Consider the following 25,045-nt stretch of genomic DNA (forward strand, 5'->3'; position numbering starts at 1 on the left):
GTCGAAATGGTTGAGGGTGTGGAGGCCAATGGTATATTGAGTGGGTGATGGGGGGACCTTCAAAGTTGGTGGTTAGGCACATGTTATCGGATTCTCCTGAAGAAGAAAAGAGAGTGCGCTAGCTAGGGGTGTGCCTACCTCACCGTATCGTCCATCATGTTTGTGTGCTAGTGAAACTGGGATTTGGGTCAAGGCTGGGTGTTGTCTCGCACCTGAGGACCCAGTTTGTGTATGGAAAAAGTGCGGTGAGTGTAGATTAGGGAGACAGGTCTAACCATAGGTGAGTGTGATCTCCCTAGGTGTGTCTTGCCCTGAATGTTCCCTAAGCATGGAGTGGGGGCAAAAGGGCTAGGGGGTTAAGAATAGAGTTGGCCGACCAAGGCCACCAAACATGCCTAACTTGAGGACCCCTAGATGCAGTGATTGTGGCACTCATCAAGTGAGGTGTGTTTTCCAGTTTTCCATTTGATCTTCTATTCCCTTCTTGCTATTGTATTTCTTTTTTCCTCTTTTCATTCTCTTTTTCTTTTTCGCGTTTCCTTGTCCTTTCCCCCTTTTTTGTTTTTTATGTTTTTTCTCTTTCTCTTTTTTTTAAAAAAAGTACACGAGGAACTAATTCTCCGATTCCTGGCTGTGAGAGAAGGAGGCTTGGGGCTTAAGCGATTTACTAAGGAAGCTCCTACTTTGTATATAGTCCTTTAGGTTCATTTGTACATTCAGAGGAGTTGTTGACAAAAATGGATGACTACACCTAATGAATCAACTATTATTCATGTCTTCTAGTAAGGCCACACAAAAGGATGGAAGGAGGGTGGCTCTCATCATGAACCTAGCCATAACACAACTATCTATGTTAGCATTCAAATCAAAAAATAGGGGTGGTAGGCAGTATTCATGATAGGTAGGTGGTTGCTTAAGCAAAACCCTAAGTAACCTAAGGTAGTCACATGTTGTGATAAAGGCATGATCGAGGTAGGAGAAGAATTCACTAAGGAAGTGGGAGATCGAGGGTCCTAGGTCATTTTCAAAGAATACAAGAGCTTTCTCCAACTTAGTAGCATTTACATTGTAGATTTTAGGGAAGTCATAGCGACCATAGATGTCAGGGTTAAAGTCCACCCCTACCCTTCTTGGATATGGCATGTACAGTGGGTCATTTCTTTTGTAGGGTAGGGTGCTACAAAATGATATCCATGCATCTACGTTTCCATCCCTAATTCTCACTCTCCATTTTGGTTGTGATTCATACCCTTTGACAGTCATGGGTACCTCCATGACCTTGTCTTCCCAATAATCATGTGCCTCTGCCCCCCACAGTGTTGGATGTGTCTCTCTTTCTACACTCCACCACTCTCCAAGCCTTTTGCTCATGCTGATCACTTCCCCCACCACTTTAGGGAATAATACCTGGCTTAGTGTGGGTGGATATCACTTCCTCCACCACTTTAGGGAATAATACCCAGCTTAGTGTGGGTGGGTATTGGAAGGTGAATTCGAAGAGCTTGCACTTGTTCTCCCACTATTCCCATACTACGAGTTCCATGTTCTAGTTGACTGGAAAGCATTATTCTCTTTGTGGGATGGGGGCTTCAGGGGGGTTGCTAGGGGTCATGCTATTAGCCTTGTGCATGCTTGCTCCAACATCTTCTTCCTTCTTTTCCCGATCTCCTCTTTTCTTTCCATTGTTGCATCCTCAGGTGGCACTTCTTGTTGGGCTTCCGGTCTTCTTGGAGAGGGTGGTTGTTGGGAGACTTGTTCCTCATCTCGTTGCCTTACTTCAAAATCTTTCCCCTCTTCTGGTGGTGGTGCATGCTGCTCTTCCTCTCTCATTGGCTCTTGTGGTTCCTGATCCTCTACATACCCTAGCCATTCCATCTCTTGTACATTTAGTCCTCCCCTTAGCAGGTAGTACTCCCTTTTCTCTCGTAAGCTTAGGCCCGGTTTTGCTTTGTGAGATTGAACACACATGCCGTTGTGCCTTATGGCGTTACTGGTGATTTTTAACTTCTTTTGTAGGGCTTCAATGGCCTCCTCCTCTTCTATATGTGTGACATCTAAGATGGTGCTAAGGAAGGCATGTTATTGGGCTTCCATGCTCAACTTTACATCCTCTACTACCATGCTTTCTACCAACACTTTGTTCCCTTTGGCATGGGCTAGATGGCATGCTAGTTCTCTTACTCTCCCCTCGCTTCTCTTGGCAACCCATTCTTCTGCTCTTCACTTCATTTCCTCAATTTTCATTCTTTCTTTGTGCTAGGGCCGCCATTCTCGGTTTCATCTCTCTCCACCTTTGGGTTGCTTCTTCTTTTTACTTCTCCATGTGCTTGATTTCCCTCTCTAGCCTTCCCTGCTCTTCCAACTCCGCGAGTAACATGTACTCCATTTTTTCCATGTTTCTTTGGAAGCTCTTTCTCCCTCTAGGATTTCAAGTTCCTCTATCGCCTTCTCTATTCTCTTGAGTTGATCTCTCAACTCTTTGTGTTTCATGAGGATGAGCTTGTACTCCCTCTAGAAACCTATGAGTTCCTATCGCTCTTCTTCGAGCCTTCCTTGCTAATTATCGTCTTCTTTCTTTCTAGCCTTGAGTTCCTCCTTCAACTCATAGATCTCTCTTTGATAACCTGCCACCCTAGTGAGTCATTCCCAACTGGAAGGCTGCCATTGCTTCTCTTTTGGCTTCTAGTTCAGCTACCATAGTTTTCTTTTCTGCCTTTGTCCAATTGTGCAAGAAGCTCTTTGACATATTCGTCATAGCCCATGGAGGGCGGTGGTGTTGTCAGCATGGTTGTTGTAGATGCCTCTATTCTCTACCTCTTAGGGTCTCGTTTGTCTGGATTCGGCATCTATAACTCACATCGGTCTCTTTGTCCCAGTCATTCGAGCTCTCCCACTAGAATTTGGGACTCTTTCTTCTTGCACCTTGTTCACAAGGTATTGCGACCAGGCCATAAGGTTGGTTTCCTCCACTATGCTAGTGGCATCTTTGGCAGTTGTGGGAGTTGCAAGTTGGGACACTAGAGTAGGTGGCGGGAGTGGATATTGCAGGCACTTGCCCTTGTATTTTTCCATCGGTGGTGGTTCGATCTTGGGCACTTTGGTGGTGGTGCTTGGGCCTTCATCCCAGCTAGCTCCTCCTCCCTCGAGAGGGCTGTTCCATTGACATGTGGATGGCACGAGCTAAATCCTGCTCTTCCTTCTTTAGTATTTCTTTCGCTTCTGGTTTCAGTCTCCTCCTTCTTTCTTCTTCAAGCCTCTTTGACTCTTCCTATACCCTCTATAACTCAACCCTTTTTTCTTTTGCCATCCTTTCCCTCTTCTCTTGTTGTTGCTTTTGAGGGGTCGTCTTCTTTGGCTTCCTAGACCCTCCTTGGCTAGATGGTGGTACCTCTAGTTCTGTGCCCTAGCTTACCGTCCTCTCACTCAATTGCTCTTGCTCTTGAGGTGGTGATCTTTCGGGTGTCTCCCCCACTTCCTCTTCACCTTCCGCCTCCCCCATAGCCTCTTGGATTATGGTGGTCAACTCGCCAAATCCTATGATGGATGCCATCGATGATGACTTTTTCCTTTTCCCTGCCACTATTCTTGTCTCTGTGGCTAGTGCATTTTCCAAAGCTTCAGCTGTTTTTCACTTGTAGCCATTCCAATTTACCTCATCCCCAAGGACTTGGCTGCAAGGCTCTAGTAGGGGCACTCCAATTCTGCTCATCAGGGCATTGTACCTTTGGCTAGAGAATAGTGTATGGATCACCTTTGCACGCAACAACCTGATATCGAGGTTTGGGATGTTGGCTAGGCTGATGACGTCATTAGTGTGGACTCGGGATTTTTCCATCCCTAGCATGCTGTAGACATCCCTCTTGGGTTGCCTCTCAACCTTGTTGGCCAGGCCCAAAGCCTTTTCTACCACTTTTTAGCTCAACTCCACCTCAACCTTGCGAGGTTCTTCTCCTCATCATATTGTTACAGTGTTATGGTTCCTATTGGTATTGAAGGTCCATAGGAACTTTGTGCACATGTTGTAGTCCACTGAAGGGGAGCTACAAGCTCTACCCCGAGACCTACGGACCACTTATTGCTCAAGTGTTTTGAACCGAGCGGCCATGGCTACCTGTCACATAGCCGACGCGCAATGCCTACCTTAGGGGTGTAGTGAGCTTACCTTGATGTTCGATCGAGTACCCTCCTCTTTCTTGCACATCGGTAGCTCCACGATCCTTGAGGCAAGCTCAAGCAACCTCAATCCCTCTCCCATGAGCTCCATCCTCCATAGCCACGCCCGAGACAAGAGAAGAGAAGAGAGGAGGGGAAGATGAAGAGAGAAGATGGAGAGCTTCTTCTCCAAGATCCCTCACTCTCACACAATCACTCCCTCACTCCCTCACACTCTCTCAATCCCTCTCTCAAGCACAAGCAAGAAGGCAAGAAACAAGAGAAGAAGAAGAAGAAGCTTTGGCCACACACAAGAATGATCTTCTCATTCACTTTTTGAACTTTATATACATGCCCTACTTTTCATGGGCGGTCATCCCCTTTTTTACATTGCCGGCCATTAGCCTAGGCCCATTTCTCATTTACCATCGTTCTAATCTATCCTATTCCCAACTAATGCATACAATTTGCACAGGAGTGAGCCTGGCGCTCTTTTACAAGGATTCGGGAGCGCTTTCACACTTAATGGTGCGCTTTTTACTCTTTTACTTTCCTTGGGTGACTCTAAGACTTCCTGAGGGTCGTGCCCATGCTTTTAATTTTTTCAGGGTCTGGTTACCGGTTAAGGTGCCTTTTTCTTCCTTTTGTCCTGTGCCTTTTGCTATTTCCTTTTTTCCATTTCCCGCTCCTCTGTGCTGCAGTAAATATTACCCCCCTCCTAGCCAAGTGCCAGTCCCATGGCACTGTGGTGGGAAGTAGTGGGATAGATGATGATGTTGCTAGGTGGAACTGGTGGGTAGATGACACTGATGCTTGTGAATGAGAGGTGATGGAGTTTGATGACGATGACCAGGAGAGATTCCGGTGTGCTTTAGACTTCATGAAAATGCTCGGGATTTCACACATAGTTGTGGCTCCCATTTTGCGATGGGGTTGATAGAGGTTCCAATTGGCTGGTGGAAAATAGGTAGCGGGTTATCCTTTGGTCAACAGAAACGCTTGATAAATAAGCAATCCCTTAGGAGAATGGTGTTGGAGGGATTTATCCTAGAGAAACCCCCCTGAACTCTGTTTTGACAAAGGTTTGCTTTGTCTTCGCATGGAAGATCTTTGTCTTTGTTTTGAAGATCTTGTTATCCTGAGGATCCTTGTCTTCGATTTGAAGATCTTCAGCTTTGATTTCAAGATCTTCAGGTTTGATTTCAAGATCTTCAGTGTTGAGCTGAAGATCTTGAACCTTGCATTGAAAATCCTTAGGCTTGTGGAATCAATAAGTGATCCGTAGATCTTGAGGCAGTAGGCATGCATCTTTGGAAGATGAGGTTCCAAAATCTAAGCCAATGGCAGATCCATCACTGGGTTTTCCTTCTGCCTGATTTGGTTCAGTCATGGCAGCCACCATCAGTAGGCGGATGATTGGCAACATGAAATCTGTTGAGCCATTTAAACCTTCGTAGAGAAGCTCCTGAAGTTGCAGTAATGAAGTCATGTCCGACTCATGGAAAAATTCATTGTCATTGGAGGATGTAGTGGATGATCTTCTTCAGCCAAGCAACCAGTTCTTGAAACACGAACATAACATGCAATAAAAGTTGTGCACTTCCTAAGGGGTGTGTCTATCTCACTGTGTAGTGCATGGTGCCCGTGCCAGTGGAACTGGGAGATGGGTCTAACCTTGGGCAGACCCTTGGTAATGTCCCACACTTGAGGACCTAGTTCGTGCATCGTTGGAGGTGCGGTGCAAAACTTAGGGTGACAGGTCTAAAAGTCCTACCCTTGATGTGCCCTAAGTGTGAAGTGGGGAAGGGGCTAGGGAGAACCCTAGATGCAGTGAGTGTGGTGCACAAGCAAGCACATGTGAAGTGTTCTCCTTGTTAACTTGCTTAGTAGTAGATTCATCTTTCAGCTTTGATATTTTTTGCTCTTGTCTTTCTCTCCAGTCACCTTGTCTTTGTTTCCTTGTGGCTTTTTCTCTCTTTTTTTTTTTTTTTTTGAGAATGAGAGAGGGAGTACAATTGTCAAGGCATATCACACCTAGTTAATCACGGGGCGGTCGCAGGCATTGAGATAAGAATGTGCGACTTTGTAGGTATTCTTTAATATCGGCCTTAGCTCTCAGAGGAGTGGTTGACAAGAAAGGGTGATTATACCTTGTGAAGCGGGTGTCACTCATATTTTCTAAGAGCTCTAGATAGAAGGAAGGAAGGAGAGTAGCCCGCATCATTAACCTAGTCATAGCTCTACTATCTATTCCTAGGTTGATATCAAAGAAGGGTGGGGGGAGATGGGCTTCCTCTTTTGTGGATTTTTTGAGTAGCAGGATTTGATAAGTCGGAGGTAATTACAAGTGGTAAAAAATACTGGATCTGGGCAGGAAGAGAAGTCTGCCAAGGAAACGATTTATAGAAGGAAGTATATCTTCTAACCTAAACACTAAGCATTCCTCAGGGCTCCTAGCATTTACATTATATATTTTTGGGAAGTCGTAATCCCCATGCAAGTCTCTATCATAGTCCACTCCATGCCTACGAGGGTAGGGCATGTAGATAGGATCATTGCGCTCTTCGGGGAGTGAACTGCAAAAGGCGGTCCATGCATCAAAATTGGTGTCCCAAATCCTCCTCCACCATTTTGGCTGTGCCTCGTAGCCTTGGATGGTTTTGGGAACCAGATTGACCTTATCTTCCCAGTAATCCTGTGGTTCTTGTCGCCACCTAGTTATTATCAGGCTCCTCTCTTCAATCCACCTGTTTGCAAGTTCATTAGCCAGATCCTTGATCTTGGCTAAGACTCCTAGAGGTAGGGCCCGGTCCAGAGAGTGTGGGAAAGCAAATGAGAGCTCAAACGGCCTTTTCTGGAACTCTTGCTGACGCCAGATGACCAACTCCTGGGGCCAGTCTACAGGATGTGCATCACCTCTCAGTGGCATGGGCTCTTCAGGAAGTTGTCTTGGAATTGTGCATGCTCGGCGTTGGGCCTCCTCAGCTAATTCTTGTCTTCTCCTCCTTGCTGAAACTATACGCTCAGGCAGATGGGCATCTGCAGGTTCTTCCTATGGGAGATCGAGTTGAGGCGGACTCGGCATTCTTTGTTGCTCTTCTTCATCACCTTGCTCGAAATCCGGACCCTCTTTGACATGTTGCTCAACCATAGATGGGATGATTGGCGGTGGTGGTGGTGGCTGTTCATGCTCCTCAAAACCTAGCTCCTTGAGCTCAGCAGTGGAAAGGCTCGTACAGCGTAAGTAGCGGAATTGTTGCTCCTTAGTGATCCTGTACTCGTTGGGAGCTCCCGCTCTTGAAGACCATATCTTAGAGCTCGGGTGGTCAGCTCCAACTTTCTTTTCACCTTTTCCATTGGATCATCGCCCTCAGCTTGTGTGACATGGAGTACCGTGTTGTGGAAGGCCTACCGCTGTGTTTTAGTAGTTATTTCGGCAGCTTCAATCCTGGCTTCTGCAAGCATCCTTTCACATTCTGCCACTGCCAAGCATTCGGTCAAGTCTCTCACCCTGTCAAAATTATTCCTTTCCCAATCCATAGCTCTTTCTTCCATCCTTTTTCTCTCTTCCTCCAGTTGGCTCGCCAGGGTGGTCACTACCTGTTGCTGCTCATTTGTTAAAAACCACCACTGGTTCCTTTCTCTTGACCTCTGAGCCAGCTGCACTTCAGCAATCCCTTTGGCTTGATCTACAATGCTGAGCCTTTGTTGCACCTTGGCTAGTACTTCTGATTTCTCCTGCACCTGCTGTTGGCTTTGGATCTCAGCAAGGAATAGCCTTTTTTGATTGAAAGCCATGGCCATGAGGGCCTTTACATCTTCATGGGAGGTCTCCAACGCATCTTGTAATCTTTGCGCTTCATCTTATAGCCGTTTTGCTTCAGCTTGCCACAAACGGAGCTCCAACGCATCACTCTTCAGAAACTCGATTTCACTTATTAATCTGTTTTGTTCTTCTAGCTCCTGCCACAAATGGAGCTCCATGGTATGTTCTTGTGGTGTACTGGCTTCGCCTTCCTGAACCTCCTGTCTTAGCGTTTCCACTTGAGCGACCTTTTGCTGTAGATCATTGTATTGCTGCACTAGTAGCTTTAGACTCCTTTGCTCTGCCACCAGGTTTTGCTCTTCATCTTCCAGCCTTTGTCTAAGGCGGCTTTCGTTGTTCTGGGCTTGCTTTGCTTTTGCTACTAGCTGGTCCTGCAGGGCCTTTATTTCTCTTTGTCGGTCGGCTCCCTGCCTTGAGACTTCTAGCCCAAGAGCAGTTGACGTTTCTTTTTCTTTTTCTAGCTCCATCAAGGCCACTTTCTTCTCTTCCTTCGCCTTGTCTAGTTGTGCCAATAGCTCAGCCACATATGTATCATAGTCAGTATCGGCAGGCATGGGAGTATGGGGTGTGGTGGTTGGAGGCAGTCAATTGAACGAGCGAACAAAACCGAATGAGCCCAAAAAAGCGAGCAAGAAAAGTTAATGGTATAATAAAAGTAAAGTGTAGTTCAAAACAAAGATTCATAACTAGTTTCACCATAACTACACATAAGTTCTACTAATAAAAGTGACAATAATAAAAGTTGCTTCCAAAGTATCAGAAGTTTGAATGCTCACTAATCATCATAGGGATTGTCTACAACTTGCACTTTGTAGGCATCTAGTTCTAGCTCCTCATCATCAAGACCCAAGCGTGCTCTCTTTGCACCTACTTCTTCTACAAGAGGCCGAACCACAACATCGACTATATCTTCACATATATCAAATGAAAAACATGGACAAGAAGATGCTTGGCATGCACGCATCAGAGGTGCAGTGCCACACCCCATCTCCAAAATCAATCCCGATGGTGGACACAAAAGATCTAATACACAGAGCAAGAATACAAGTGATCTCTGAAGACCTCCACGCCAAAGAGTCGAAGAAGATGGTCGTGCCAATCTATTTCTCTCTGGAAGGTAATGGGGCCAGTAGTCACTCGATGGATCAATTTGCAACTTGTGGAATTGAGAGCTGCTCTCTCCAAGAAAGGTGGGTGGATGACATCCACTACGACGAGCAAATACCAAAAGAGAAGATCGGCTCTACATAAAGCATAAAGGTCAGATATGTTCACTACAAGAATTACAAACCAAAAGTTTAAGATCACTTACTGACACCTCAAGATCGCATTGTTCCCCATAGCCATATGGAAGCTTTCAAGCACAAAAACGCACCTGACAACTTCGAGACCAAGCACATGTATGTACTTCTCAAGCCAAGATAATGCATCACCTATTTTATCAAAGAAAAACTTTACTTTCTTGTTTAGTTAAGTACTTATTCCAACACACATTGACCAGGACAATATACCTGTCAAAGTAATCCAAGTAACTAACCATCCACTATCTCCCAAAGAGGCAGCAACAACTGTAATTCCTAGGCGAATGTGTGCCTCCGTGAGCATATTCCAAGCAGGCAAGGTGGTTTCTTTATCAATCAAACATCCAGTAGGAAAGTCAATGAAGACAACATCGCAAGCCCATTTCACATGCTTCCCATTCCGTACATATGTCATATCATGTTTTGCAAGCCTAGAAAAGAACTCATGTATTGTCTTGTAAGCATCATTTTTTCTCCCTGCAATAAAATCTTGCCCCATAGAGATGTATTCACCCATCATGCACCCATAACTTATCACGTCATCATCTTTATTGGAATGCATATCATTTAGTGGGCAAGGAAGAAATACAAATGGAATGATCTCCTTGATGGCAACCCTTTGCCCTGCAATAAACAAGAATATATGAGTATAAATTGGATGCAACATGTGTTACGATCTCTAATGATATAATCTATTCCACCTCCTTGGACGCTACTCCTTTGCTCCACTTCATGTTGTTTGGGACTATTGTCTTCTCTCTCTTGCATTGCTGCAGCACAAAGCATTTGCAATGATTCGCATTTTAACAAGGGAAAAAAACTTCACAACCATTGCACCCAAAATATAATCTTACCATCACTTTCTTTCTTTGTCTCCTTTTTAGACCGTGTATTGCATCGATCCCCAAGAGGTGTATCAATAGATTTTTTGGAATGCACTTTGTGCAATTCCTTCTCTCTTGCCAAAACATATCCACTTCCAAGATCCACCCACCAAGGGTAATGGTCGATCTCCCAATCAGAGAGATTACGCATGCTCTTGGGATACATGCATACTTCCTCATTATCTCTGTCAATCCATCCTTTGCAATGATCTGGAACCCTGGCTATCTTCTTCTCTCCAATCAAATGAAGTAGATACCTTTTGCATGACATATTAGCACAAGCTATTAAAATAAACAAAGAGCAACTAAAGTTAAGCTCATTATGGCAACAAATCTACCTGTAGACAACTCGATATGCAGACATTATGATTTCATTTCTCTTTCGGCGCTGAGGACCTTCCACCTTCTTTGATCCTCGTGCATCTATAGCTTGCTCTCTTGCTCTTACGTGAGCAAACATATATTTTCTAGCCTCTAATTTCACACCCTCCATGTAACCCTGTAATAAGTAATCCTGTGGAAGATCCAATGGTGTACCTAAAACACACATTTTTTTCAAGTCTTCCAATGCTTGAATAGCCTCGACCTCAACCTTTTCCAAAAAGCACTCCCGTGTCAACCACCTTAACAAAAAAAATCAAATCTATTAGTATCACAAGATACACATGATACTAGCAATATCAAGACTACAAAAGCTTTCAAATTGACACTTACAATCTGTACTCATTATCCGATGATGGCATACCATACATATCTTTTAATCTCTTGTTTGCATCTAAGAGAGAGAGCATCACCAATCTTTTTTCTTCCCTCATATCAGCATTTGCTAGGAATTTCAACTTGGCAATAGTAATCATTGAGTTTGGGCTATCAAACTTCAGTGTAAATATTCTATCCAACCATTGATCCCCTAGCTTGGGATCAAGCACATTAAGAACCTGCAAAGTGGATAAGAAACCTATATTTAGAGATTTTACTGTAATGGGGAGTAAACTAAGAAGCAAAGGGGCCATACCATGCCCATCTTGTCTGCCAATCTTTTATGTATCTTGGCACGTTCCTTTTTCAATGTCTCCTCTCTGTTCTCAATAGAGACTGTGTTTAATACAAAATCCTCAACCTTTTTGAGTTCTGAAGTATACTCAACCTTCACAACAAAAGAGAAGCTTTTAAATTTTACCCTAAAAAGGAAACTTATCTATTATAATCCCTCTTAATAATAACCATGACATGTATTACCTGAAATACCAATCTTGCCAAGTACCCCCTTGTCAGTGGATACCATTGTTGTTTTCCCTTGACACTGCTATCTTTTGCTCTCAAGGACTCCAACAGTTTTAGTCGATCCTGGGGTAAGGCACTCAAGAATGCATTGATGTCACACTTGAAGATATTGTTGCAGTTCCAAAGTACATCCCGCAAGCTAGGTTTCAGGATGGCATACTCGTTCATGCTAATAAAGGAAAATTTGTAAGATTGAGTTCTATAGATAAAAATATAGACGTCAATTCATTGTAACAAATATTTATACACTCACCTATTGACTCTTTGGAGTCTAGCGAGAAGAGCAATCTCTGAAATCCATGTGGGATCAATAACAGAACAAACAACCCTGACATGGCGAGCTCTATTCTCTTTGTACATTTGTGAGATCAACTCCATCCAAGTAGTCAACCGATGATTTCCTTCCCATACATAAAACATTTTACCAGACAAGAACCTGAACTCCGTTTTAGCCAAGACCTCCTTCTCAAATTCTACATCCACTTCACGCCATAGAGGAGACCAAGTTGACACTATGGCAGGGGTCACTAGTGTTTCTTCTCCTTTATACTTACATACAGACACAACAAATGAGCCCTTCTCTGGTAAATAACCCTCATATTGAAATGCACTTTTTAAAGAGGACATGTCTGTACGAATCCCTCTAACAACAGCATGTGCAATCATACGACACAAGGGGATACGAGGGCAAACTTCTTGAGATAGAAGTCTACATTGACTTATTACATCTCCACATCCTACCATTTGCATATCAATATCAGAAACCTGGCTTGTTGCTTCCTCGTCTTCCTCCTGTACCAGTTGAGACCCTTGCCCCACCACTGTGTCATCTCCTTCTTCACTTTCTTCTTGCAGTTGAGGATCTGAAGTCCCCACTACAACACTCGAAGTTTTTTCACTTTCTATAGTTGGTGTACCCTCCTCTAGAACTATAGAGAGGGATGATCCACGAGTTCTTTTTTGTGGAGTGGCTAAATTATCTTTGGATGATCTTGCACGACCTTTGCCTCTGGCCTTTCGTGGAGACATGACTGAAATACCACATAAAAGAATCAGTACATGTGTAGCGCTTGAATATATATCTATTTGTATTACTTGAATATGCACAAAGAGTACCTGAGATTGGCCTTTCAAAATACCAGCAATATCTCTGCTGGGATGCTCAACACAAGTAGATACGTGTGAGAGACTGGATCGTTTGACCTGCAACATTCGAGAAACAAAAGTCTCATCTCACTCTGGCTAAAAAATGCAAGCGTTTTAAAATGTTGTTACAAAATGCAAACAAAGTATAAAACACTATTACAAAATACAAAGCACTGAGCTTGTAGAGAGTAATCCATTATTAAATGGCCAAACATTGCAAGTATAATGGCAGATAATGTCTTAAACCAAGCAAATAATGTCTCAAACTCTATTCTTGGAGTACTTGGCAACTGTCCTGTAGCTGAAATGTAACATTTTAGTTTGAAGAGCAAGTCTAATTACTATACTGGCCTTCAAACGTTGTCTGCCCAATCATAGACAAAAGCCTCATCCATTTTTTACTGCGTTTTAAAACGCACCCTAATCTAGGTGCAGCCCATGTAACATCCATGCAACTTCACTTGCTTGCATCATGACTTTTTCTTGCATCATCTGGGCTATATCATTACTTATAATGGCATACAATGGGATCATCCAATTTCACTGTGTTTGCTCTGCATACAATGGCATCATCCAACACTTTGTGCTCCACATAATATGGCATCAATAGCTCTGCATACATTAGCATCATCCAATTTCACTGCGTTTTAAAACACAGCCCTTTTCTCTGCTTGTAACAGATCATGAGCTATCCAGTCATACTGCAGAAGTTGGAATCCTTAATAGATGTGACATTACATTACGGGTTTCGCATGTTACTGCAATCCAAGCTCAAGAACTGCGTTTTAAAATGCACCACTTAATCACCCAATTCTCTGGCCTCTGCAGTTCCATTTCCTACTGTATGTCAACACAAGCTCGAGCTCCATGGCAGCAACTTCAACATAACCCAGAACCAGCCCTTTCCTGTACATAACCTGGAGTGCTGCCCGACCTGGAGCGACGTGCCAACAGAGCATTGATGGTCAACAGAGTGGCCCAACCAAAAGGCAACCCTTGGGAATTTTTTCACCCAAGGCAGTGTACTTGTCAGGGTTATCAAGAAAGTCCAAAATTTCTTGCAATTTATGGAAGGCGTAGAGGAGCAAACAGGGAAGGGGCTCTATTGCGGCAAATGCAGATAAAAATAGCTTCTGAAGCTGCCAGAAGTGTGGAGTATCACATTTATGTTGCATCTCCCATCATACATAGGCGTATCAAGAGCTCAAATTGACTTGGATAGTGGATGGACTGTCAGGGTTTTTGATTTCAGGATTTCACACCTGGTCTTGGTGAGGATTTGCATGTCTTTGATGGCTGAAAACACACTACAGTATCACTTCAGCACCATACTATCACAAGCAATGTGTATGTATTGTATTGCTTGAGTTTACCACAGGGGAGCAGGCTATTCATAAAGCAACCCATGGGCCTGTCAACAAAGTATGCAGTACCCAGATAGGGAAAGAGAAATTGGTAACTGTTTGGCATGATCAGCACCGGCTACATCCTGAATCGTAACACCAGTCTTAGGTACATAGATGTCGTTTGTAAGCGTGACACTGGCGCGATGGCCATCGACAGCAGTGAGCTGCAGGGTAGAACCATCCTTGCTGAAGCGGACCCTCTCCACTTTTCCTTTCTTGACAGCGTTCAAAAACTCGCTGTAGCGCCATTGGGTGCCCTCAGGAATTGAACCATGATGTGCTTTTGTGAGTCGAATTGGCCATCATAATAGCAGGAATTGGCCATCATAATAGCACATCATAAGTGCCAGAGAGAAGCACATCTTTGTATAGCGGAGCTTTCTTGAGCAAACTTCATACTTCTTGAAAAGCATTGGCGGCTATTAGAGCTATTAGAGGGCCGCCTTGCAGGACTTGAAGAGGAAGCCCCATTGTGACTATGACTGCGTTTTGAAATGCACTTGAAATAGGCCATACATACGGAGCTTTCTTGAGCAAGTCTTTATACTTCTCTCCCGCCTACACGGACTGCCTCTTGCAAAGTTTAGAGGGCCGCCTTACTGGCCTTGAATCACTCACAGATCCCCTGCATTGCGAGCTACAGAAGGCACATCAGCAATCTCTGATTGCCCACTGTGTGGTTATGAATTGTGTTTTAAAACGCACTAGTAAACCTTGTTGGAGCTAGAGCGGGCCTTGTGGAAGCCCCAAGTGACTGAGAGTGCGTTTTGAAACGCAGTTGAAACACAGACTCTAACCTCAAACACACCCAAGAGAGGAGAAGCACCTACCTTGTGGCTTTGATCGATGCAAGCTACAATCCTCTGGCTCTTCACAGTCGACTCACAGAAGCAGCACCCCTGTTGTACCTGCGTTTTGGTCCGCCTTCTCCTCTGTGCAAGGTTGTTTTGGTCCTCCTTCTGCTTGCTTGTTTGGGGGGGAGAGAGAGAGAGAGAGAGAGAGAGAGAGAGAGAGAGAGAGAGAGAGAGAGAGAGAGAGAGAGAGAGAGAGAGAGAGAGAGAGAGAGAGAGAGAGAGAGACCGCAAATTCTATTTAGAGGTGTCTTCTTCTCTGTCATGTGAGAGAGAGTGTGTGTGCCCGTGCGTGTGTGAAAGGACCATTAGTGTGAGAGAGTATTTGTGTGTTAGTAAATAAATAACACTAGAAGAGAGAGTGTGTGTAATGATTGTCATTGAGAGAGAGAGAGAGGTGGAGTTAATGACCATCAGATGTGTTTGTGGCCATTATTGTGAATATTTAGTGCAGAGGGGGACTATAGTTCCTAATTAGAGGTGTCCTTTTTTTGTTGCAAGAGAGGGAGAGAGAAAGAGAGAGAGTGTGTGTAACGACCATCAATGTGAGAGAGTGTTTGTGTGTGCTAGTAAATAAAAACACCAAAAGAGAGTGCGTGTAATGATTGAGTGTGTGTGTGTGTGAGAGAGAGACAGAGGTGGAGTTAATGATCACTAGACGTGCTAGTGACCATTAGGTGTGTATATTTAGTACACACCTATCATTATGGAAAAAGTAAAGGTTATTATTAACATGACTGTTTAACCTTAACAATTACTATTTTCATATTGAGATCTATTTTCATATCACCATCTTATTACAGTTACTTGAAGAACAACTCTTCTCTTGTTCCCTTTGCATAGATTGTTCTTCAACTCTATTGAGGTTCTAACTGTGTCTATTGGCTTCTTAAGAAGACATTCACATAGACAGGACTATTTACCTATTTAGCAACAATGCCAAACACTGTGCAAATCAAATATGGTAGTTTCAGTACCTTGTCAATAAGGTGTGACTCATGTTTCTGTGAGGTGGCATTGGAAGAGCTTAAGAGTCAATTTGAGATTGGTGATGATATTGATGTGGAAGTGCAGCATGCAACAAGCCAGCCGGGTGTGTACACGACCATGCCATTGATGAGACTAGAAGATGGTAGCAAGGGATTCATACTAGATGGTGGACAAAGCAGTGTCTATAGTCTCCAAGTTAAGCATATCCCTCTTATAAAGCAAATGACTGACTCAATGAGTGTGCAAGTTCTACTGGATAGGCTTCCCTTATCTAGTTCTCTTCATGTTGCATACTCATCTGTCAAAGAGATACAAAAGGTGGATGAGCTACCAATTACATACAATGGCTACATTATGTTTGAGTTGCCACCTAAGCCGATCGAGGGCAGCTCAATGCATGGAATGGACCAAAAGAATGATGGGCACACATGGGCAGAGTACACTTCTGTTTCTCAAGATTTCTTCAATGGCACAGTGAGGATGAGCAGATGTTGTGGTTATCCTAGATGCTTCTCCTTGGAATGTCCATATCTAGAGAGGACTGGTATTGCTAATGAGACCCAGTGGAAAGGTAAGTTGAAGAGGCCTCCTTCATCAACTGGCCCTCTGCAGCCTGAGGTTGGGACCATGAGGTGTACACATTGTGGAATGTCTCCTGAGTGTGTAAAGGATTGTGTTGCATATATATACTACTGTATTCCCTTTGACAAAGTGAATACCACAAGATGTACTATTCATGTTGGTTTTCATGATCACCCTGTGCAAGATGGCTCGTGTCGACAAAAGCAAAAGCAGATTGAAGACATGGTGCAAACTTGTGCACAAATAAATCCTTCCGTGTCATGTAAAAGCATTGAAGTGTCTGTTGGTCAAGATCTTGTGATGGAAATGTTGATTTCAAAAGAAGATTACTCCGAGGATTTCAATGAAGCCAAGTTGCATGAGGTGCTGGAGAACCTTACCCCATTGTCTCAGAGAAGAAGGATGCAAAGGTCAGTAAACATTGCTAGAAGAGACAAGCGACATGCTGAAGGCGGGCTTGATGCAATTTTGGCATTGAAAAGAAAGTGCATGTACCCCTTCTTTCACAGTATTTTGTTTCCGCAACAGCTTGGAGATAATGTCATGCCACACATATTCAAGATGTCTACAATTGGACCAGGCTCAGGAGTTGACCTTGTTAATAGAATGCAACCTGGTGGATCTTTGGGGGATCAATGGATCCACTTTGACCATGTGCATAGGGTGAAAGGTTGGAACACAATGGGAGCTCATGTTTATGATCCCCATATTCGAGAAATAATGACCAGTGCAACCTAGAGTTCAAAGTGGAGGATGAGCATGCACAAGTATCATTTTGGCAAATCTTAAATAATGTTATGATAGCAAATGGATTCTCTATCCCAAAATTTTGAGGTTTAATGGCAAATGCAGCACAAGCAAATTGGCTAGCAATTAGAATAGTCAAGCAAATTGGCTAGCAATTAGAATAGTCTACAATGGAGGACCAAGCAACATCATGCATTACAGGGAAAGGACTTGCGCGTTTCATTGGGAGATGAGCATGGTCATGCATGCAAAGAGATGTGTCAAGGCCCCATATCTAGAGGAGCACAAACTTCTTTGTAGAAAATGGAAGGTTGCAAGGACAGAGCAAGAAGCCGAACAGTGCAAAGAGGCACTCTTAAAGTTTTGGTCTCCTGTCCATGTAAAGGATGGAGAGCTCCCTGGATTGATGGCTTGGTTCCACTGGTGGGATGTCAGGGTTTCCCAATGGGGAGGGATGTTCATGGAGCATCATGAAAATGTAGGGTTTGTGCCAACAACAAATTTATCGGAATGTAAGCACTCGAGCATGCGAGCAACTCATGGGCAATCTAAGTATGTCTCACTCTATGAGGCATGTAGTGCTGATTTGGCATTGGCTGTGTTGCAAAGTGCACACTACAAAGCATTTATGGAAGGAAAGAACCTTGGTAGTGGACCAACCTTGCAAAGATCGAAAGAAAAATTTTTGTGTGGAGAATCAAGTGGTTCTAGTCAAAAGCTGATTGATCTGACACATGCAGTGCTCTTAGAGGCAGGTGTGCAATCACCAGAGATGTTTAAACCATAACAAGAGACAAGAAGTGTTAGAAGGAAAAGGGGTAACATAGACCCAAGAGTGATCTTGCCAACAGATAGCCATAGACCTGAATATTCAACAGTGACTGTTGGCAAAACAATGGGGTTTAGAGGTGATGGAATGGAGCAGAATTTGCAAAAGGATACAGAAATTTCCTTGAAGATATGCAAAGAGAGCACAGTCCACCCTACGCATTGGGCCATCAGAAGAACAGAAGCACATAGTCTTGTGACTTGTTTTGGCTTCTTGGAGTCCAAGAAGGCTAGATGTGGGAAACTAATTAACCCTCTTGGTAAGAATGCAACTGTAGATGTGCCTGCACCATGTTTCAAAGGAAGGAGATGTTATAGTTCTGATGGTACAATGGGACAATTCATATGGTTTTGTGGAAATGATGTTCTCCATACGTGGAAGGTGGATAGCTCAGTGATGGGAATACCAGGAGATGCTCCAGCGACATGGAAGATTTCTCAAAGCACCATGGCGACAGAGACAGAGAAAGCAAACTTGCAAAGAGCTGGATTTTTTCTTGCAGAGAATGATGAGGTTGTGGATAGCTTCACAGTTCCACATGATAGGCCACCTCCAAGCCATGAGCGGCCACTGTGGAGAAATGGAAAGCCTGTGAAGTAGAGAAGCAAGTTATCTAAACAGTTTCAAGAACGAATAAATAGGGAAAAGTCAATGGTTGCAGAGGTTGTGAAAGAGAGTATTGTTACTCTTGGTGAAGCTCATGTTTACTTTCTAAAGATAGAAGGCTCAATTAGTAGATGGGTTGACCTATTCTATCACTGTGTCACAATATCCAAGATGCTCATGTGAGGACTTTACTCAGTGAGACACGAAGAATTTGGTATACATGCCATGCAAACACCTATACTATGTCTTCATAAAGGTCTTGGGACTCAATGAAGTTGTGCATCAATTCATACACCAAGCAACTCTTACTAAGGTGGAGTTGGCTCAAGCACTACTTCCAAGAGTTGGATAGTGCGCTTTTTGGTCTTGTGGATGGCCAAAGCTTTGAGGAAACATTTCCCTAAATGTTTTGTCATTTAAAAAAAGTATCCTTTCGTCTTAAGGGTTTTATATAGGCAGATAAATCACTATGTTTAAGGTATTCGAGGCTAGGGTATTTTTGAATTCAACATACGGCCTTTTCTTTTTGGACATCTATAGCTCCTTTAATGAGATTTCATCTATTGTGTCCGTTTTGTTAGCTTCATCCCACGATATGGAATGATATAAGAAATACTTTTGTAATGTGAACTTGTTTTGTTCATTGGGAGATTGAAATTAGTTCCTCATCTATGTTTCAAGATCAGACTATTTTCTTACCACCTTCTTTGTGAGATGAACATGGATTACACTTTTTTGTGTCATTATTGGGATGAGTTATGTGAGCTCTATGTGTGTGTCTTCATTATATTTAATTTTAATCTACAATTTTTATCTATATACGTCAGTGATGTTCTAGGGGTAGGTATGTTAGAAGGTAGCTTGTTGCTCGAATTTTCATGCTTGATTTTCTAGCCTTGCTCGATTTCCATTGCTCGCTTTTCTAGCCTTGCTCGGTATTCATCGCTCGCTCTTTGGTTTTCCTCCGGTGGTTGATGCCTCCAGCCTTTGTCTTTTAGGGTCTTGCTGTGACTCTGCATCTGTGCGGCAGTGGGCCTTTTCAATCCGGTTTCTGGCACGATCTCAGCCACTTTGCTCACTAGCATTTGCATCATGTTCATTAGCTGTGTTGTGTCGAGGGGAGGTGTGGGTTGTGTGGTGGTTGTAGTCGTGGTTTTAGTCATTGCAGGTAAAAAAGAGGAAGGAAGTGGATGTAGTAGGGACTTGCCCTTGCCTACAGCCACTGGAGCTGCTTCCACACTTGAACTAGCTTCGGCTTTATGATGGGGGCTCACAGGTTCAAGCTCTCCACCCTCGTGGCTCTCTTCCACAGATCTTCGTGTAGCCTCTGCCAACTCGGAGAGCTCCTTCAGTCTCTGCTCTTCAGCTTCTTCTTCCACCCTTCTTTTCCTGTCCTCTTCTGCCTTCTTTGATTCTTCTCTTATCTTTACAAGCTCTTCCTCCTCTTTCCTCCTTCTTTCTTCCTCAGCCCTCCTCGACTCTCTTTGAGCCCTCTTGATTTCAGCTCGTTCTTCTTTGCTTAATTCCTCTTTCCTTTCCTTCTGTCTCCTGTCCCCTTTCTTTTGTCCTTCTGGTTTGCTTGCTTGTGTAGGTGGCACCTCCTGTTCTCCCTTGTCACTTATCGTTCTTTCACTTGATTCTTCTCCTTCGTGGTGAGGTGGGCTTTGATGTGCAGCTTGCTCTTCCATGACTCCAGCATCCTTCATTGCTTCATTTATGATGGCTGTCAAAACACCACCATATCTAATTGTGGCCGCCTTTGAGGCAGGTTTCTTCCTTGTGGAGCGTGATGTTGAGGTAGGGGATTCTCCTCCTGGCTGGTGCTTCCGCTGGAGTGAGAAGGGCAGCTGAGCTTTGAATGGTTTTCTGCACGAACCCATTCCAGTCTACCTCCTCAGGGACTCCTGCTGCGATGCTTTCTAACAATGGGACCCCGATCCTATTCATCAATGTGTTGTACCTTTGGCCCGAGAAGAGTGTGTGGATCATCTTCGCTTGCACCTTCACTGCTGGATCCGGGATGTCACCCAAGCTGATTCCATCCACTGTGTGCACCTCTTCTTTCTTTACCCCCAGCATGGCGTAAACATCCCTTCTCGGCCGCCTCTCTTTCTTGGGTACAAGCCCCAAGGCCTTCTCTACGATTGCCGCATTGAGGGGCACTTCAATTCTTCTTTCCTGCTCCCCTGTCCTCACTGTGACAGTGCCACAGTTCCTGCCCTTGTCAAAGTTCCTCAGAAATTCAGCACACATGCCGTAATCCATGGCCTGCCCCACCTTTTCCACATACTTGTGGAGGTGGCATCTATCCACCAATTCTTTGACTGCAGGTTCCTCCAAGATGGCCTCATCCAGGTTCAGCGTGCGCTTGAAGGTGAATTGACTGAATCTTCGTGTCTCGACACTGATGCCAAATTTGGTCATCTCTTCTTCAGAAAATGGGAGTTTTCTCCCTTTGTCTTGTCCTACCATGGTGGTTGCCTGTCAACACACCATGCCAACATTAATGCTTAAAAATTGGCTTATTTCTAACAAAACTCAATTTTGAGAGAAAAATGTATGTGTCAAAAATTGGTATACTTGCTTAGAGGCTTGAATTTTAGAGACAGGCTCACAACAGCAATTGCTATTGTTTTCCCTTTGCAGTATCTTCCATTGAAACTCAATTAATCATAACATTCTGCTAGATAGCATGACTCTCATTTTGCTGACTCTCATTTTGCTCTGCTCTTGCTCACATTGCTCCCCCCGTCTTGGATCTTTCAAGGAATCCTTCCTAGGATTAGCACAGGAAGTACGAGGCAAATGTTGTTTTTCGTGGATTGACTTACTTAGCCAATAACCAATCATAGAAGCTTGGATTGTATTCGAGTTGGGCATGACAATCAAGAGCAGATGGTTGGATGGAGACTTGGGAGATGTAGGTCAAGACATCGTGAAAGAGATCTCTAGTATTAAGGCAACTTGCAACATGTAATTCCTCTTCCGTAAGGAATTGGTCAATGTAAGGGTGAGCGAGCACATGGTCGTCTAAATGCTGGTTGCGGGTGATGGCCAAAACCCTAAACGAGATAGGTGCCACGTAAGTAGGGTCATATTCGATGGTTTTAACTGCCCCGCATTGCTCAGCATTGGTCATTATCCGGCAACCTTTTAACTCCCATTGGATTCTCAGAGCAAACCACTGCTGCAAGAACGTGGCAGGCGAGCTTGCCATCTGTGTGAGCTCTTGCAACTCGTGCTCAGGAACAGAACAAGGAGGCTTAAGATATGAAGTGATTAGTTTTCTAAGGGAAGCTTGCTCCTTTGAGATTTCGTCGTTTGCTATCAGTTCAACAGCAATTTTGGGGAATTTACCGGTCATAAGTTCATATTCTTCCCAAGTGCATGGTAATGCACGAACATCCGAAGCAAGTGTTTTGTCAAGAAGACCTAGGTCTAGCCTCTCATAACTTCTAGCGAATGTAGTGAAAGTTTTGTCCAATATCTTGATGCAGGTTACTAAGTCATCCCCAGAAGTTGTGGCGAGGTCTTTAGCCAAGGAAAGGAAAGGTCGTACTGCGTAGGAAGGTTTAAGACCTGTTGGTGGGAATGGTGCAAATGGACTGGATAGTGGTGACTCCATCATTGGTGTCGCATGTGTGGCTTTGCACTCCGAAGCACTTTGAGGTGCTGTAGGAAGCTCTGGGGGCATGGGAGTTGTGCTGGGTTCTGAGTGAGCAGTCATGGGGGTATTTAAGTTCTTTGGATTAGGTAAGTCTAAGGCTTGTGGCGGTTGCTTTGGTCGATAGATGAGCTGGGGCTTACTAGCCACAGCGGGCAATGGTTTGCTGACTATGCCCTGGGCACCATGTGTGCAAGCTTCCCTCACTGGGGTGAGATTGCTTGTAGATGAGCTTTTAAACTTGCCATTTTTAGGCACCCAAATCCAGGGGTTGCCCTCGTAGTATCCTTGTGCTCGCAAGAGATCTTTGGGGATCCATTGCGGCGTGGTTGTGTATCTACATCGATAGCATCTAGACTGCCTCTTAGGCCATGATGGTGGTTGATTATTTTGGCGTTTAGAATCACATTTGTGTGGTCTACCCGGATGTGGTCTTTGCCGTTTTGGCACCCATATAAGCTTGGACTCCTTGGCCTTGTGAACACTCTTGGTGGGTTTGGGCCTAGGGTCGAGAGCCTGGCATGAGGCCTTAGTTTTCTTCTATTTAGACTTGGGCTGAAGCATGGTCGTAGGGGTTTCTACCGATGGCTTCGTAATGGTGGAGGAGTCAGGACAGCCCTTGCTAAAAGTCGTCACTATACGCACATTGCCTATAGCAAGATGAATGTGGTTTAGGTTGTAATCCACATTACAGTTTGTTTGCTTCTTGAAAGTATGACCTAATAGTGACATATTATCGGCTCCTTTAGTGTCAGGCAACACATGGAAGAAAGCTGGTAAACTTTCAGACTCGATAGAAATGACTACCTTGCACTTCCCTAGGAGTGAATAAGCATTACCCCCAAACGGGGTGAGTTTGGCATTAGTGGGTTGTAGTTTTGGTTGACCAATGCGTGTCCAATGGTCATGCGTCAAGATGTTGTAGTCAGCACCTTCATCAATCAAGGCATCGAAAGAATACGTCACTCCTGCTGTGACTGTGATTCGTAGATATGCCGGTGCTACTGCTTCTTCGTCCTGATCTGTAAGGTTGGTTATAGTAGCCATGTAGACGTTCATTGGGGGTTCTAGCATGGATGGCTCATATAATGGATGGGAAGGAGGATAGTACTTCTTTATGTGACTGCCATTAAAAAAGCCTATTCCTTCGCCTTTAAGTGTCTCTAACTCAACATTCCCTGTTCTACCAATCATGCGTACTCTGAAAGGCCCTAGCCCTCGAAACTTCGTCTTCTGTTTATGTCCTTTTACAGAGTATAGCAGAACAAGGTCCCCTTGTTCAAAGTCTCGCTGTTTGACATGCTTGTCAAACCACATCTTTCGTCGAGCCTTCTCACAAATCAGAGAGTGAGTGGCGAGGAGTCGGGTCTCCGTTAGGCGCTCTAACTCCACTAAGCGATTGGTCCAAGCCTCTCTTCCCTCCCAACACTCCTGGACTGCCATCCTTAAGCTAGGGATGAAGAATTCTAAGGGTAAAATGGCTTCAGTTCTGTACGTCAGCCTAAAAGGCGTCTGTCCTACAACCGTTTTGTAAGCTGTGCGATAGGCCCACAAGGCCGCCATTAGCTTGTTGTCCCAGTCACTTCTTGAAGTAGACACTACCTTTGTAAGCACGTTGACTAAGCTTTTATTCGTGGATTCGGCTTGGCCATTAGCCTGAGGGTAATAGGGAGAGGACTTCCGATGAATTATTAGGAAGGTAGAGAGCAGGTGGGAAATCACCTCATTAATGAAATGCATCCCTTGGTCGCTTACAAGTTCGATTGGACAGCCAAACCGTGAAATGACCTGCTCCCACAAGAACTTTACAGTGGTTCTAGCATCATTCTTCCTCGTGGCTCGTGCCTCTGCCCACTTCGTTAGATAATCGGTTGCCACTATGATGTAGCGAGCTTGGGAATATTGTGCCGCAGGACTGATAGGTCCAATAAAATAGATGCCCCATTTTTCAAAGGGTTATCGGGCTATGACAGGGGTCAACTCCATCTTGTCTTTCCGCACAGGCACTTTGGTCATTTGGCACTCATCGCAGTGCTTTACGAATTTAGCTGCATCGCGGAAAAGGGTGGGCCACCATAGTTGGGATTGTAGCATCTTTTGGGCTATTGTGTCCCCGCTAAAGTGTCCTCCAACGATTCCGCCATGTGCTTCTTTCAATGCATCGTGCATCTCATGCTCACATACGCATCTGCGCAATAAATCGTCTTGTCCCAACCTATAGAGTTGGCCGGCTTATCAGTTGATATGGCTGAATTTTCAAGATAAGTCTTCTCAGCCTAGCCTTCTCAATGGGTCTCTCAGGTAGTCCGCTCTCTAGCACTTGCACTATGTCATCGGCCCTGTACGGCATCAAATCAGCTTTAAATAATTCTCTCTCGCTAGACAGGTTAAAGAGATGAGCATCTGGTAAATTGTCAGGTATGCCTTGTCCAGTGGCTTCTCCTATGGGTATGCGGGACATGTGGTCAGCCATGTAATGCTACTTTCCTTTGCGTACAACCATAGAGAAGTCAAACTCCAGTAGAAGGAGTAACCATCTAGCTATGCGTCCCGTAGCGCAAGGCTTGTTCACAAGATATAGCAAGGCTTGATGGTCAACAAAGAAGAGAAAGGGAGTGGCCAACAGGTAATGCCTAAATTTCTTTACCGCAAATACCATGGCCAACCCCTCCCTTTCTCTCGTGGAATAGTTCATCTCGGTCTCTGTGAGCTGCCTGCTGGCAAAACTCACCGGGTAATCTAAGTTATGTTCACCAGGCTGGCATAGCACGGCTCCA

General features: G+C 44.3%; 1 pseudogene; it reads right to left on the minus strand.

Moving 5' to 3' along the window:
• Window positions 1-8,753: 8,753 nt before the first annotated feature.
• On the minus strand, window positions 8,754-14,412 carry LOC148033555 (uncharacterized; annotated as a pseudogene).
• Window positions 14,413-25,045: the final 10,633 nt, after the last annotated feature.

The sequence above is a fragment of the Lygodium microphyllum genome, chromosome 7 (assembly GCF_053477565.2).
Source record: "Lygodium microphyllum isolate KBCC chromosome 7, Lygodium_microphyllum_v1.1.10, whole genome shotgun sequence".
NCBI classification, from domain to species: domain Eukaryota; kingdom Viridiplantae; phylum Streptophyta; class Polypodiopsida; order Schizaeales; family Lygodiaceae; genus Lygodium; species Lygodium microphyllum.